The sequence below is a fragment of the Ambystoma mexicanum genome, chromosome 9 (genome assembly GCF_040938575.1).
Source record: "Ambystoma mexicanum isolate Mex_15411 chromosome 9, UKY_AmexF1_1, whole genome shotgun sequence".
NCBI lineage: Eukaryota > Metazoa > Chordata > Amphibia > Caudata > Ambystomatidae > Ambystoma > Ambystoma mexicanum.
In genome coordinates, this window is record NC_090931.1 from 195,808,647 (window position 1) to 195,822,494 (window position 13,848).

Sequence of the window (13,848 nt, forward strand, 5' to 3'; positions counted from 1 at the left end):
CCAAAAACCGTGGGCCATTTTTAAGTCTCTGTTTTACTCCTTACATTTTCGAACTTGTAAAGAAAGCCCATGCTTTTAGCCTGACCTCCTTACAGGCATTGTACCATTTCGGGAGGATAGCTCAGGGGCAACGTGCTCACCTTGGAAGCAAAACGACACGAACATCACAGGTTCGAACTCCGGGTCCGCGCTTAGAAACCTCTGGGTATTAAGCACGTTATAAATAAGCTATGATATCATATCATTTCTCACCTTCCCCCAGAAGCTAAAGGTATGAAGAGCCCTGGTCCTCTCTAGGCTGGACAACTGCAACAGCCTCTTCCTTAACCCCCCCCCTTTGTTTTTTATGCTCCTTTCAAATAATGTAGAATAGGGCTACAAGACTAATCATTGGCGTCATGCCCAGGGAATCTGTCACTGCAGCCCTAAAATGTATACATTGACTTCTGCTAATCGCAAGGATGACATTTGAGATCCTTTGTATAATTGACAAGGCTTTCTGGGGCCTGGGACTACAATATTTCGCTAAATACTGCCCTGCTAGAACCCTCCACTGCTGTAACTCCAATACTTTGCTTGTCCAATGCTTTTTGAAACAGAGAGCGGGAGGCATGTCTCTCTCTTCGGTAGGTGCCTCTGTTTGGAACAGCCTTCCTATTATACTTGGGCTGGAATTCCTTAAGTTTTGGAAACTTCAGAAAAAACTCTGCTTTTGTGTTCCCGTTTTACTTAATCTCCTCCCTGCTAACTTACACCACTGCCTCTAATACCGGTGGTCTGGTCCCTCGTGAACCTCACTGGTTCCAGGCCCTATGTCTAGTCGACACCAGTTCCCCCCCTTCAGCACTGCCCTTGCTGGTCTACCGCCTGGCAGTTGTGCACCATACCCTTGGGACTCGTCTGCCACAGCATGTAGCTAGTGGTGTGCCACCTTGGCATGCCTTGTGTAAGGAATTTATGGTGGCAACAATAAAGACAGACACAAGTGATCACAGTTCAAGGGTGTTTATTAAACTGTATAGGTAGGTTGGAAAAACACCTAATCTAAACCTAAATCTAAGATGGGAGAAAGCTACGACCATCAAATAATAATAAGGCAGTCCTAGTGGCGTCTTGTTAAATAAAAAGGCCTATACTATAAAAAAAATGATTGTCAATCCTGACAACTAAATACAACAAAGAGTGTGGGATAGGGTTCACACAAAAGAAAAAAGTGTTCACAAATGATAAGCCAGGATGTGGTAGCCGGGGTTCTCCCTTCCCCACGTTTTGAGCACGGGACTAGGCGGGACTCGTGAGCACAGCACATGCTCAAGCTTTCCCAGCATGAGACTGCAGTTCCGTTCTCTGGCATCAGGACCTTCGGTGGGTAAGTCTCTTTTCTACAAAAAGTCTCTTGCCTCTGAGGACCTTTTTTGTTCAAAATAACAAATAAAAAGTTCCTTTCCATATGGACGTTGGGGGATGACTTTTCACCACTAGATCCCCCTCTTCCGGGCTCAGATCCACAAAGGACCTTCAGTGGTTAAATCTCTTGCTTCCGAGGGCCTGATATGTTCAAAATAACAAACAAAAAGTTCACGTCTGATTGCACTTAGGGTGATAATTCTTCACCCCTGGGCCCCCCTCTTCCGGGCTCAGACCCCTCTCACATGTTAGCCTCCTTCCATATGGTTTACTATGGCTTGTATTAAAAAAAATGTCATTGGTTATATTCACGTGTTGTTGGGTGACGGCTTTACACCCCTGATTCCCACTCTTCTGGGCTCAGACCGTTCTCGACTGTTTATCGGGTTCCCTACTGCTTTTACTCCAAAATATTTTCACCTTTCGCATTCACAAATCTTAACGTCTTTTTAAACAATCCACTGTGGACATCCCTCCATCTAGTTCACTCTTCTCTACACAATGTTAATTTGGGGCATCAGGCTTCGCCCCGTTCTATTGACATTCCTCCGTCGGGTTCACTCTTGCCAACCACACAGTTCTTTCTCCTTTCTCACTATTCGGGATTCATCTCCCTTAGCTTTCCAATTACATGTAGGTCAAAGACCTTCAACTGTACAAGGGGTTTTGCTGACCCATGTATGACCACTTTGACCTTTTTGTTGTGGCTATCCTAAGGCTTCTGGTATTGGTAGTCTCAACAGTAGGGGAATCAACCAGAGTCTCTCTATTGAGCACCCACGTGGTGCCGGAAACCTCTGCAGCTGTTTTCCCCTGAGATGTTAACTTGAATTTCCCTTAATTTGCCTTTTTCCACTTTTATTAAAAACAGTTTGGTTTCTTATCGGTTCTACCCTCGACTTACCGGCTGTGATGAACCATTTGGCTTTTCTTGTCTCTGGAGTCAAGGATGGTAACACGATAGCAAGCGTCTCTCCCTGTCCTGCTTATTAGCTTAGGAGGGCTTTGTATACTGTTGACATCTGCTGCAACACACGCTGGCTACTGTTTGCGGTCTTATGATTCCTTCCACGGAGACTTTGCTGGTGTGGGTCGGAAAGGCAAGGTAGCTTTGCTCCTTGTCGCCCCTTCGGTTCTCGACGCCTTTGTCCTCCTTTTAAACTGCCGCCCTGGGATAGCTGTTTTATCGCGCTGTCTGCCTTGCTCGAAGAGTGCTTTTGTGCTCTGACTTTTATTCCTGTGATGAAGGGAAAGGGTTGTCAGGTGTGGTAGCAATTGTCATCTGACTGACTCTGCCTGACCCTTGTATTGGGACATGTCAGGTAAACGGCTGTTGTTAGTCCGTTGTTTTTCACGGTATGAGAAAGTGTTCGTGTTGGAAAAGGGGGTGGTAGAGTTTCCAAGTATCTTACAGGGTAGGATGGGGAAAAGGTGTTATATGGAATTATAGCCCTCATACTGGGGGGTTGGTAAATTCAGAAGGGTGAGAACAGTATGGTTTGTGAAACAAACAGAAATTACCAGAATTATTATCGTGAAACGAACAGGCGGGATTGTCGGAATGGTAGTGTTTTGTCAAAGTAGACTGGGAGTTCGGGAAAGAATAATCAGAGGGATGTGGAGATGAATGATTGGGAGTATTCGGGTAGGAAACAGGAAAATAGGAATTCTAGGAGTTGTGGCTTTTGAGTGCAATAGGATTTGGGCTCCTAGGGAATTTACCAGATATGGAGGGGCTGTTGGATTTGGCGAAGGGAGATTCTTTGGATGGAAGGGAGGTAGATGTGGAACAACTTATAAAAGCCTAATTGACTTCGTCCTCCTCAATGGAATACCACGTCTCACCAGGGGTTTTCCCCTGAGCACAACCCTGGGCTCCCCTACCCAGGTGATCCCCCCTCGTTCGTCCGCCCCCAGGGTTGGGATCTGAAAGCATCAGCACTTCCATGGCCACCTGATTAAGGGATTCTCAAGGTCTACTCTCAGGTTTCTCACACTTGACACTTTCCTTCTGGGCTCCTCTTTGCACTTGTTAATATGTACTCCTCTTCCCATTCATGCACTTCTTTTACTGCACAATGCATATGTCTATTTATAGCAGCAGTGTGTACAATATTTTGGGATAAGCAAGGGAAATGCATATGCAAAAATTGTGTAGAACATTTTTAAGTGGCAGTTGGTGTGTGGAAATGTAATATGTTGATAGGGTTATATGGAGATTTTTTTTTACCTGGAAGGAGGTGTTACAAACATAACAGTAAACAGGGTAGAAGGACTTGCATAGTATAAAATGCTAAGGGAAATGTTGGAGAATCTTATTGGGTGTAACTATTTTCCTGAAAAATGTAAAGTACATAGAATCTATACGCTTATGTTCTTTTATTTCTATTTTTCAACTGTGAAAGGTGGTTCCTAAAGGAACCTTTTTTTGTGTTTTTGATTTTTGATTTGGAAATAAGGGAAGGGACACCAACCACAGATATGGAAGGGCAGGTGAACAGGGGAAGATGTTGGGCGTGCATTAAATCTAAGGTAGGGGACAGTGTTTTTCATGCTCCTTGATTACTGCCTCGAAAGCACTTCAAAACTGCTCCCCTCTGCAGAGTGGTGTGTTGCAGTAGATAGAGAGTACTCTTGTCTTGGAAAGATATGGATCAACAGCCTCTTTTATGACTTTCTAGGTAGCTGATGGGATTTTGTGCCCCACAGATATATCCCTTTTGGTGGCAGTATTAGTTGAGGAAAATGAGGTAGAGGAAGACAGCGTACTACTTCCTGAAAAAGGAGCAGCCTTTCTGAGAACATTCCAGTGGTTGGATTTGGTGTGATGCAGAGAGGTGGTCCTGAAGGAGTACTGCCCAAGTTGTCCACAAAAAAGTACAAAGTTGCACTAAGTGCATTTCACCTATGTAGCCTTAGCCTTTGGTACACCCCCAACGGTTTTAAAGAACTGCCACACCCATGATTCTCTCTGGGTGCTGGAGGTAGGTATTTCTTTTACCTCATCTTCCTGGTCCTTTTGATTGTTTTCTCTATTATTGTGCTTTTTCCATTGTCTAGGCCCTCCAGCTAGTGGTGGTGGTGGCTCCTGGGAAGGAGATGGCAATGGCTGATGCCATTTTTGAAGATAAATAGCAGTTGTGCTAATATTCATGCAAGTATGTGCTCTGTTCTAGATTGCAAATAGATAATAATTAAGAATAGGTGTGGGAGCTGTGCAAAGGTACATTTTCAGCTTGAAACATCCTAGACCAGCTAAAAATGCAGTTTTGAACTGTTTGACAAGCACAGACCCGTCCACGAAGTGCTGGCCCGTTCATAGACACATCATCATGCCACATGCACGTGTAGTCACGTCACACTGTCTCAGAAGTCCGCAATGATTCAGTTGTTGGCGAACATTAGCGAAAACAGAAACAGTGCAAAAAGTTGTAAAAACTTTATAGTAGTGTTAAATGTTTTGCTAGGAGGTGGGGAATGGCACAGTTTTAACTTCAAACTTTTTATATGGGCCGAAAATGCTGCTATATTGGGGGTAAGTATAATATTAGGAAGTTGTAGCAAATTATGGTGCACTGGTAAAAACCCATGAAATACAGTGAAAAAACTTTGTTAAATGGACATTATGGTTAAGGTGCACTAATAAAAACCTATGTAATTCAATAAAAACACTTTGTTAAAGGGATCGTTATGTTTACAAGTAAAACGGGAAAAAAAATGAAATTCGCCAGTTATGCTAAGCAACCATAAAGCATGCACTGCTAACACTAACACTCAGAACATCAAACATGACATCACAAATGTAATTGATGACATCACTGATGACATCACATATTAAATTAATTATAATGCAAAGTTTCTACAGGGGGTTTTGGTCACAATGTTGGTAGCAAAATGTCAAGAGTGATTAGGACACCTATTATTATGTAGTTGATCTATAACATAACGTACTCATGTAAACAACATTTTATATTGCAGTGTTGTTGTTAATATAGGAACCTAATGATACATAAACATAGGTAATGGCTGAAGCATGCACCGTAGAAGTACAGTATGTTTAATTTGGCAATTATGGCTACTAAAATAATGAATGCTACTTTAGCAGAGTTTTTAGTAATATTAAACATGGAATAAAAAGTAATAATTCAAGACTTACTACATAATTGGGTTAGTACAAACAATGCATATAAACATGCACAATCTATACAAATTAGAGGTACATTGGGCCTCATTACGAGTGTGCCGGCCTGGCAACAACGGTGCCGGTACGCCTACTGCCGCCGTTGTTACCCGACCGGCACACTCCAACCTGGCGGGAGGGGTGGCACCCACGCGCAGACTTTCACGGTAGCACCGGCACCGTTATTCACAGTGCCGGTGCTACTGTCATCCCCATTCCCATTGAGTCCTATGGGAATGGGGATTAACGATTTTCCGATGCCTGACTTCCAGGAACACCAGGGTCGTAATCCCCGGTGTTTCCGTGAAGCCAGGCGCCATAAAAAATCACAACTCCGGCTCCAGCCTGCCTGTTTTACCGGCACGGCTACCGCCAGAGTTGTAATGAGGCCGATACAGGTAACGAAAAGAGAAAGCAAAAAAGAATCATCACCATACAAAGTCAATAATATTAAAGTCCATCATTGTGAATACAAGTGAATTGTGTGTTTGAAGCCTGCTTATTGCTGAATATATGTGCACCATGAGCTGAAATCAAACCCTAAGGAAAGTACTTTAAAAACATACAGGGTTAATGTCTACATATACACCACCTTTTTAGTTTTCATATTTTCACTGTCAGTAAACAAAACTGCCTAGCCTAAATATGTCAGTGAACAAAATAAAGTGGCCCAAATATGTGATGTCATCAGTGATGTGGTCAATGACATTTGTGATGTCATCTTTGATGTTCTGGGTGTTAGTTTTAGCAGTGCACGCTGGTGGCGTGAGCTATGGTTGCTTAGCTTACCATAACTGGTGAATTTCTGTGGTTTTTTGGTTTTACTTGTAACCATAACGTCATTTAACAATGTTTTTTATTGAATTTTATAGGTTTGTATTAGTGCAAACTAACCATAACGTCCCTTTAACAAGGTTTCTTCACTGAATGTATATATAACATTTCTGATACATGTGTGCATAGGATTTTAATGACGCTAAATGAGTAAAATTACTTCGCCAATCCGAGTGCTCTAATTTTCTTTCAAAGATTGCCTTTAATTCATGGTAATCCTTGTTCCAGTCTGGATGCCATTCAACAGTAGTGACAGATTCCAGGGTTAGCCTAACAATCTGCTGTTCCCTTGGTTTTCATCTCTAAGCCTAAAGTATGTAACAGTTGGCATTTGTGATCAGTCATGGCTTTGATGTATAACAGGCCTCGTTTCTTCATTACAGTGGCTTCCAAGGACATAAGGCCCAACTCAAGTCTCAATACCTCCATTGAAGTACACTTTGGAAGCCCTAGTATCTGTTTCCAAAAGCGACCCTCAAATCTTTGAAACCATGGCATATCAGCTATAGTGAGGCTTTCTAACTGATCGACAATACATGGACTAAAGCACTATTTGTACAGGTACCTTGTACCTTCTAATGTAAAACCTCCAGTTTTCCTAGTGAATTTCATTATGAGGGCAGTGAGTTGTAATGCCTTTCTACGTCTAGCAGTTATACATTTTGCAGACCTGTGTCGTGCCTCCACTTCCACACCCAGATATCATAGGAGTGGGCATAATCAATATTATCTCCACTAACTATTAATCTAGGTCTCCTTATCTTCCTTTTCGCGAACCGGACGATCTGGATTTTGTTTCCGGTTTATTCTTAAATTATTAACTTCAGCATATTTCTACAATTCTTTGGCTGTTCTGGCTAAGCCAGAGAAAGTGTTGTTGAAAACCACCAGATCATCCACGTACGCTAGGCATACACAGTGATGTAGTCCTATTTTTGGATGGCAACCCGAAGTCCCAAACAAACACTTTGGGAGGTGAGCCAGATACAAGTTGAACAGGATAGGTGCCAGGACGCAGCCCTGTTTAACCCCTCTTGTTATCGAGATGGGGCCCATCAAGGCCCCACCCCCATCCAACTTGATCTGGGCCACATTATGCTCAAGGAATTGCATTAAAGAATACATTGGACATCCATACCCATCCATTTTTGCCATAGTCTTTCCCTGCTCACAGAATCAAAGGCCGCCTGGAAATCAATGAAAAGAGCATACAGGCCTGGATTTGTTTTTTTCTCAGCTCTTTCCTTCAATAAATCCATTAGCCTCAGATTATGAGTGGTTTATGACCCCGATCTAAATCCTGTTTGGAACCTGTCTAATAGACGAGACGCCTGCAACCATTTCTGGAGATCATGAAGAATGAACGATGCGAATATCTTGTCTGTGATGTCTAGCATAGATAATAATCCATAATTACCATGTACCACATAATCACCTTTTTTGTGAACTGGTATCAAGATCGCCATTTGTTAGGATCATGGGATCTTGCCTGTATTTTTGACCTTGGGGAACAGAATTTCCAAGATATTAGCCCAGGATTTGAGGTGACTTTTTAACACTATGCTGGCTATTCCATTCAGACCTGTTTTTAACCTGCCGATTTTGCTTACTATATCAGATTATTCAATCCGGGGCATGATTATCCCAATGCTGTATTAAAAATAGTATGTATTTTCTAGTTTCTCATAGGCTGAGTAAATTTTTTAAGTGGTAACACCATTGGGACTCGATTATGGGATTGATGATCTTTTTACTTTTATTTCCATTGCTTTTCCCAGTAGCATCCTGTTATGAAGACGAATGGGACTCAGGTAAGTGTTCATATAGGTTGTTTATTTAAGTAACAGGATGAAAAGACCCCCCACAACTGAGGACCCTTCTGCTTCAGTCCAGAGACACCAACTGACAAACATAGAACATTGAGAACAACATCAAGACTTGCAGGCTGGTTCTATGAAATCACCAGAGCAAAGTGAACCAGATTAACATAGCATTCCATTTCATGCTTACCATGCAGCACTACTCTTAATAAGCAACTTCACAACACATCTCCCCTTTTTTTTTTAAAGATGTATGTGTATACAAAACTCATTTTCTTAAAGGTGTGTGTGTGTACAAAACTAATTTGCGTTACCACATCTCCTCACTTCTGACTCTCCTCACCTCTGACCTCTCTTCACAGTGGCAACTCTACTTTTGTTCCAAACCTGACCACCATCTACTCGCATAACTGCAACTACCCTAACTGGATCAGAGTATAATGGCTCTCCCTTCCTCTTTACCACACCCTTTTTTATCCTTACCCAGTCACCTCGTTCCACATGCAATTCCTTTCTTCCTCTCTTCTTGTTTTCCCCCATGACCCACTCACTCTTCTTCTTCTTCAAGACATGCCTCACTTGATCAATAACCACATCCAAATCTCTGCTCCTCCCTAACCATGGAGGACATGCTATAGAGGACGGTTTTCGACCCCTCATTAGTTCAAAAGGACACAATCCAGTAGTTGTGTGAGGTGCCATGCGCAAAGCCCACATTCTGTTTTGAATGGTTACCAACTTGTCGAAACCACACTGTTCACCCATGTGCACACTCTCCATCACACACCTATTTAACCTTTCTACTATTCAGTTAGTTTCAGGATGGTATAATGCTGCCCTCTTATGGGCTACTCCACACTTCTTTAAATATGCAGGAAATACACCTCCCACAAATTGAGTTCCATTATCCGTGAGAACACTTTCAGGTAAACCTTCACTCGCAAACCTTGGTTGGGACACCTACATCAATAAGAGGTTGTTTTCTAGCCTCCACCCCCTTCCCACTCTTGATGCAAAAATGACATTCTGCCAGGCGATTCTCAACCTCTTTGTCAAATCCCGGCCACCAATAATCCGATCTCAAAACCCCCTTGGTTTTGGTAATACCAATATGACCACTATGAGCTAGGTCAATAATCCTTTTCCGTATCCCTGCCGGAGCAACTGCTCTCCCCCACCTGAACAGCACACCATCATTAACAGACAATTCATCCCTAACCTCCCAATAAGGTCTTTCCTCCTCGACCAATTCAGATTTGTTGGGCCAAACGGATGTCAATATATAAGTAATTACCTTGCTAATTATTTCGTCCATTCTAATCTCCACCAACCACTCTTCCTTAGACACAATTCCTTCAGTGTTCACAAACACCATTTCCATTTCCATCTCCTCAATTAACCCTTCCTGGGTTGTAACTCTCACCCTTGAAAGATTGTCTGCTAACATGTTCTCCTTCCCGGGAATGTCCTCCATAGAAAATGTGTGCGCTTGCATCCTGGTAACCCACCCGGCTACCCTGCGTGACACCTTATCCAAACCTTTACTTTCGAAAATAACCTTTAAGGGCTTATGATCCGTGCGTAAAATAAATTCCATAACCCACACAAAATTCCTGAACCTCTCAACTGCCCAATAACATGCTAGAGCTTCCTTCTCAAGCACGGAATACCTCAACTCTGCACCTTTCAACCCACGTGATGCATGTGCTATCACTTCATCTGAACCATCATCCTGTTTCTGCGAAAGTACTGCACCCAGACCACCCTCACTGGCATCTACTGTGATAATGGAACATCTCCTCGTGTCAAAACATCCCAATGGCCGGGCCATATCAATCTCTTGTTTGATCCTTGCAAACTCCATATCACACTTTTTGTTCCATATAAACTCAGCACCCTTTTTTAGAATCTTCCTCATTTCCAACACCTTGGATGCATAATTCATGACAAACTTTTGATAGAATTCCGTCATGCCCAAAAATGAACGCAGTTCACTTTTATTGGTTGGCTTCTCAATCACCTTTATCGAATTTACAATGCTCTCCTTGGGTTTCACCCCTTCATGTGAAACTTCATGGCCTAAGTAATCAACTTTGGAAACTGCAAATTTACACTTTTCCTGCCTCAACGTGATTCCTCTCTCCTCAAAGATTCTCAACACCTCGAGCAATCTTTTGTCATGTTCTTCCAGCGTTTCCCCACATACTAAAACATCATCTTGGAAACAAAACACCCCCTTCACACATCTGAGCAACCGATCCATCACTTTTTGAAAAACCGACGAGGCCGATGCCAATCCAAAAGGCATCCTTCTAAACTGAAAAACTCCCTCGTGAGTGATGAAAGCAGTACATTTTCTACATCCCTCCTCCAACTCAATCTGGTGATAAGCTGAGGCCATATCTAATTTTGAAAAGAATTTTCCCCGCCCAACCATGGTTAACATTTCACACATGTTAGGCAACGGGTGCCTATCAACCATGACGCATTTGTTGAGTTCACGCATGTCTATGCACAATCTTAGATCCCCTGAACTCTTTTTAACAACGGCTACCGGGGGCACCCATTCAACACCTCCTGCCTTCTCAATTACACCCGACTGTAACAAATTCATCAACTCCTTTTTGACCCCTTCCCTTAAGGACAAGGGCACTGGCCTGAGCTTAGCAGCCACGGGTGTACTATTCCGCTTTAATACGATTTGGTGTATAAAACCTTTCACTTTCCCCATGTTCCCATTGAACACACCTCTGTGCTCTTTTACATATTTGCATGACCCTACACATGGTCCTGACACCTGGAAGACCTGCTCGTCTTTGTTGGGATCTAGCCTGATGGCAAGAATTTTCTGCTCCCTCCATCCTAATAAGGTCTGACCCCTTTTTGTTATGTAAACCTTGCCATTACACTTGCGTCCCTTGAACTCAAATTCGCACCAGACATACCCCAACAAGTCAATCTTATCTTGATTATAACCACCTGGATTTATATCAGGTTTAGATAGGCCGGACACTTCTCCTTGCATGTCCTTCTCAAACACACTTTTAGGCACTAAGGTAATTTTAGACCAAGAATCTGCCATCATGGATATCTCATGGCCATTCACTCTAACTAATGCATACGGATGCTCACAATCATCCATGTTTTCACTCTCCGACACAACATTAACAGTGTTAATAACAACACTCTGCAATGGAATAGACATTTCCTCCTCAGACGATCTTCCATCCTCTTCTTCTTTCACATATAAGACTTTCCTTTGATTACTCTGTCCAAATTGAAAGTTTTTACAGCAGTTCGCATCATGCCCCTTCCTTTTACACCTAGCACATGTAGCCCTGCGACCCGGGCATACAACAGATGATGCAAAATGTGTGTTGCTAGCACAACGGAAACAAAGTCTTTCCTCCTTCTTCTCCGTCTTCTGCACTGTCTCTTGACCTCTTTTCTCCTCCACAACTCCACGACTTGACTGCCGATTCCTGGACTTTTTCTTTGGCTTCCCATCATTCACACGTAAGACTTCAGATTTGTTCTCCTTTGGACCTCCCATCTCATTCTTAGATAACTTGGCTACACACGCTAAGGAATGTTCTACTCTTCTAGCAATGTCCAACACTTCATCTAAATTTGGCTCATCTCTCAGCCATATCTCCTCTCGAATTTTGTTTGCCCTGCAATGTATCATAAACTGATCACGTATGTGTTCATCAAATTTATCTTGAAATTTGCAAGACAAGGCAAGATGTCTCAACGCCGTTACATATTCTTCCACCGATTCTCCAGATGCCTGCACACGCATGCGAAAGTTATAACGCTCCAATATAGTGCTGGTCTTGGGGTTGAAGTGCTTATCCAACTTCATTAAAGCCACGTCAAATTCGTTCATGTCATCTCCAGAGCCATCACCATGGGGTTGTGGGAGCGTCTCGTATACTCTCGGACCCTCATACTCCAAGAAATGCAGTAACAAAGCTAATTTTCTCTCACTTGAGTAAGATGTTCCCCCAGCTGCTCTCAAATAGTGCAAGAACCCCTTGCGCCATTGGGCCCATAAAATTTTAATAGGTCCTGGAATTGGCATGAAAATTGGTGGACCTGCGATGCCCGGTAAACCTGCCATGCTGCTGAGCAATGCTCCTAGCTGGAACAGTAGACTGTTTCAATGAACACCTCTTGGCTGTGAGAAAAAGACTCTTGGCCGGCTCTCCACTCTCGTATAGTTGCAGTAGGTGCTCAGTAAAATCCTAAAAGTACAGCTCCTAGTTTTGCAACAGAAAAAAAATGCACTGAGAAAAGAGTTCACCGTGTATCAATGAACCACCATCAGTTTCTTCTATATGTCGAACCTTCACTTGTCCATACGGTAGGTTGCACTGCTCATGTGTGACCGCTGGGCCGTGCGTTTTTATTTTTTTTATTTTCCTTTGTGCCGTGCGCGCTTTACCATCAATACGGTATTACTCTCAACTGTGTCCTGCCCACTGCCTGCCCGTCAAACAACCCGGCGTGCGTTGTGCGGGTATGAAAGTCCAAAACGCAGTGTCGTTGCCGCTCACAGACACTGTGAGCCTCCTTGCCTCACATGGGTGAGCTACTCCTTCACGCGTCTGTGCCTCAGAGCGAGACAGTGCTGCTCGGGCCCGCGCACTTTTCCCCCCGTAATATACGGCACGGGGAACGACCTCGTCCGGCCCGGAAGGCACAAGGATCGATGGGACTGCGCGGCAGGACTCAGTCGGCGCTGGCGGGGCAACATGCGCGGCACTTACTTGAGTGTGGGCGGCAGGAGCTCACGCTGGAGGCAACGACGTCCAATTATCTCGTATCTCGTTCAAGGGCCCACTCCCAGCCAAATGAGTCGGGCGGCCCAGAGCACCGGACAGCAGGAGAGGGCACGGCGGGTCGCGGGTCTTCACTCCCTCGGAGGTCACTACAACGCTCAAAGAAGCGGAGCGACTTACGCGCTGGAGACAGGTCGTGGGAGGTCTCCTGTCATCCCATCCTTGTCGCCATTGTTATGCAGACGAATGGGACTCAGGTAAGTCTTCATATAGGTTGTTTATTTAAGTAACAGGATGAAAAGACCCCCCACAACTGAGGACCCTTCTGCTTCAGTCCAGAGACACCAACTGCCAAACATAGAACATTGAGAACAACATCAAGACTTGCAGGCTGGTTCTATGACATCACCAGAGAAAAGTGAACCAGATTAACATAGCATTCCATTTCATGCTTACCATGCAGCACTACTCTTAATAAGCAACTTCACAACACATCCATATACTTCTAGTGTTCCTAGAGGAAAGAGCCATCACCATTCTCTGCCAATCTACATTGCAGTGTGATGACCCCTACCACCGAACCCAATTTCTGTATTTATTTTTTATCGTCTTGATATTTATTAAGGCGATTTGGAGGTCATGGCTTCCACTTTTAATCATACGAATTGCTTTAAGCATTTCCCGCCTCTATCTCTTATCATTCCATCAAAGTTTACAGTCTTACTGTCTTCATGAAATTCCCGAGTGGATTTATGGATTGCTGTATTTCTAGTAATTTCTAGGAGCCATCTTTCATTGCCATTGGGATTGAATGCTTAAAGAT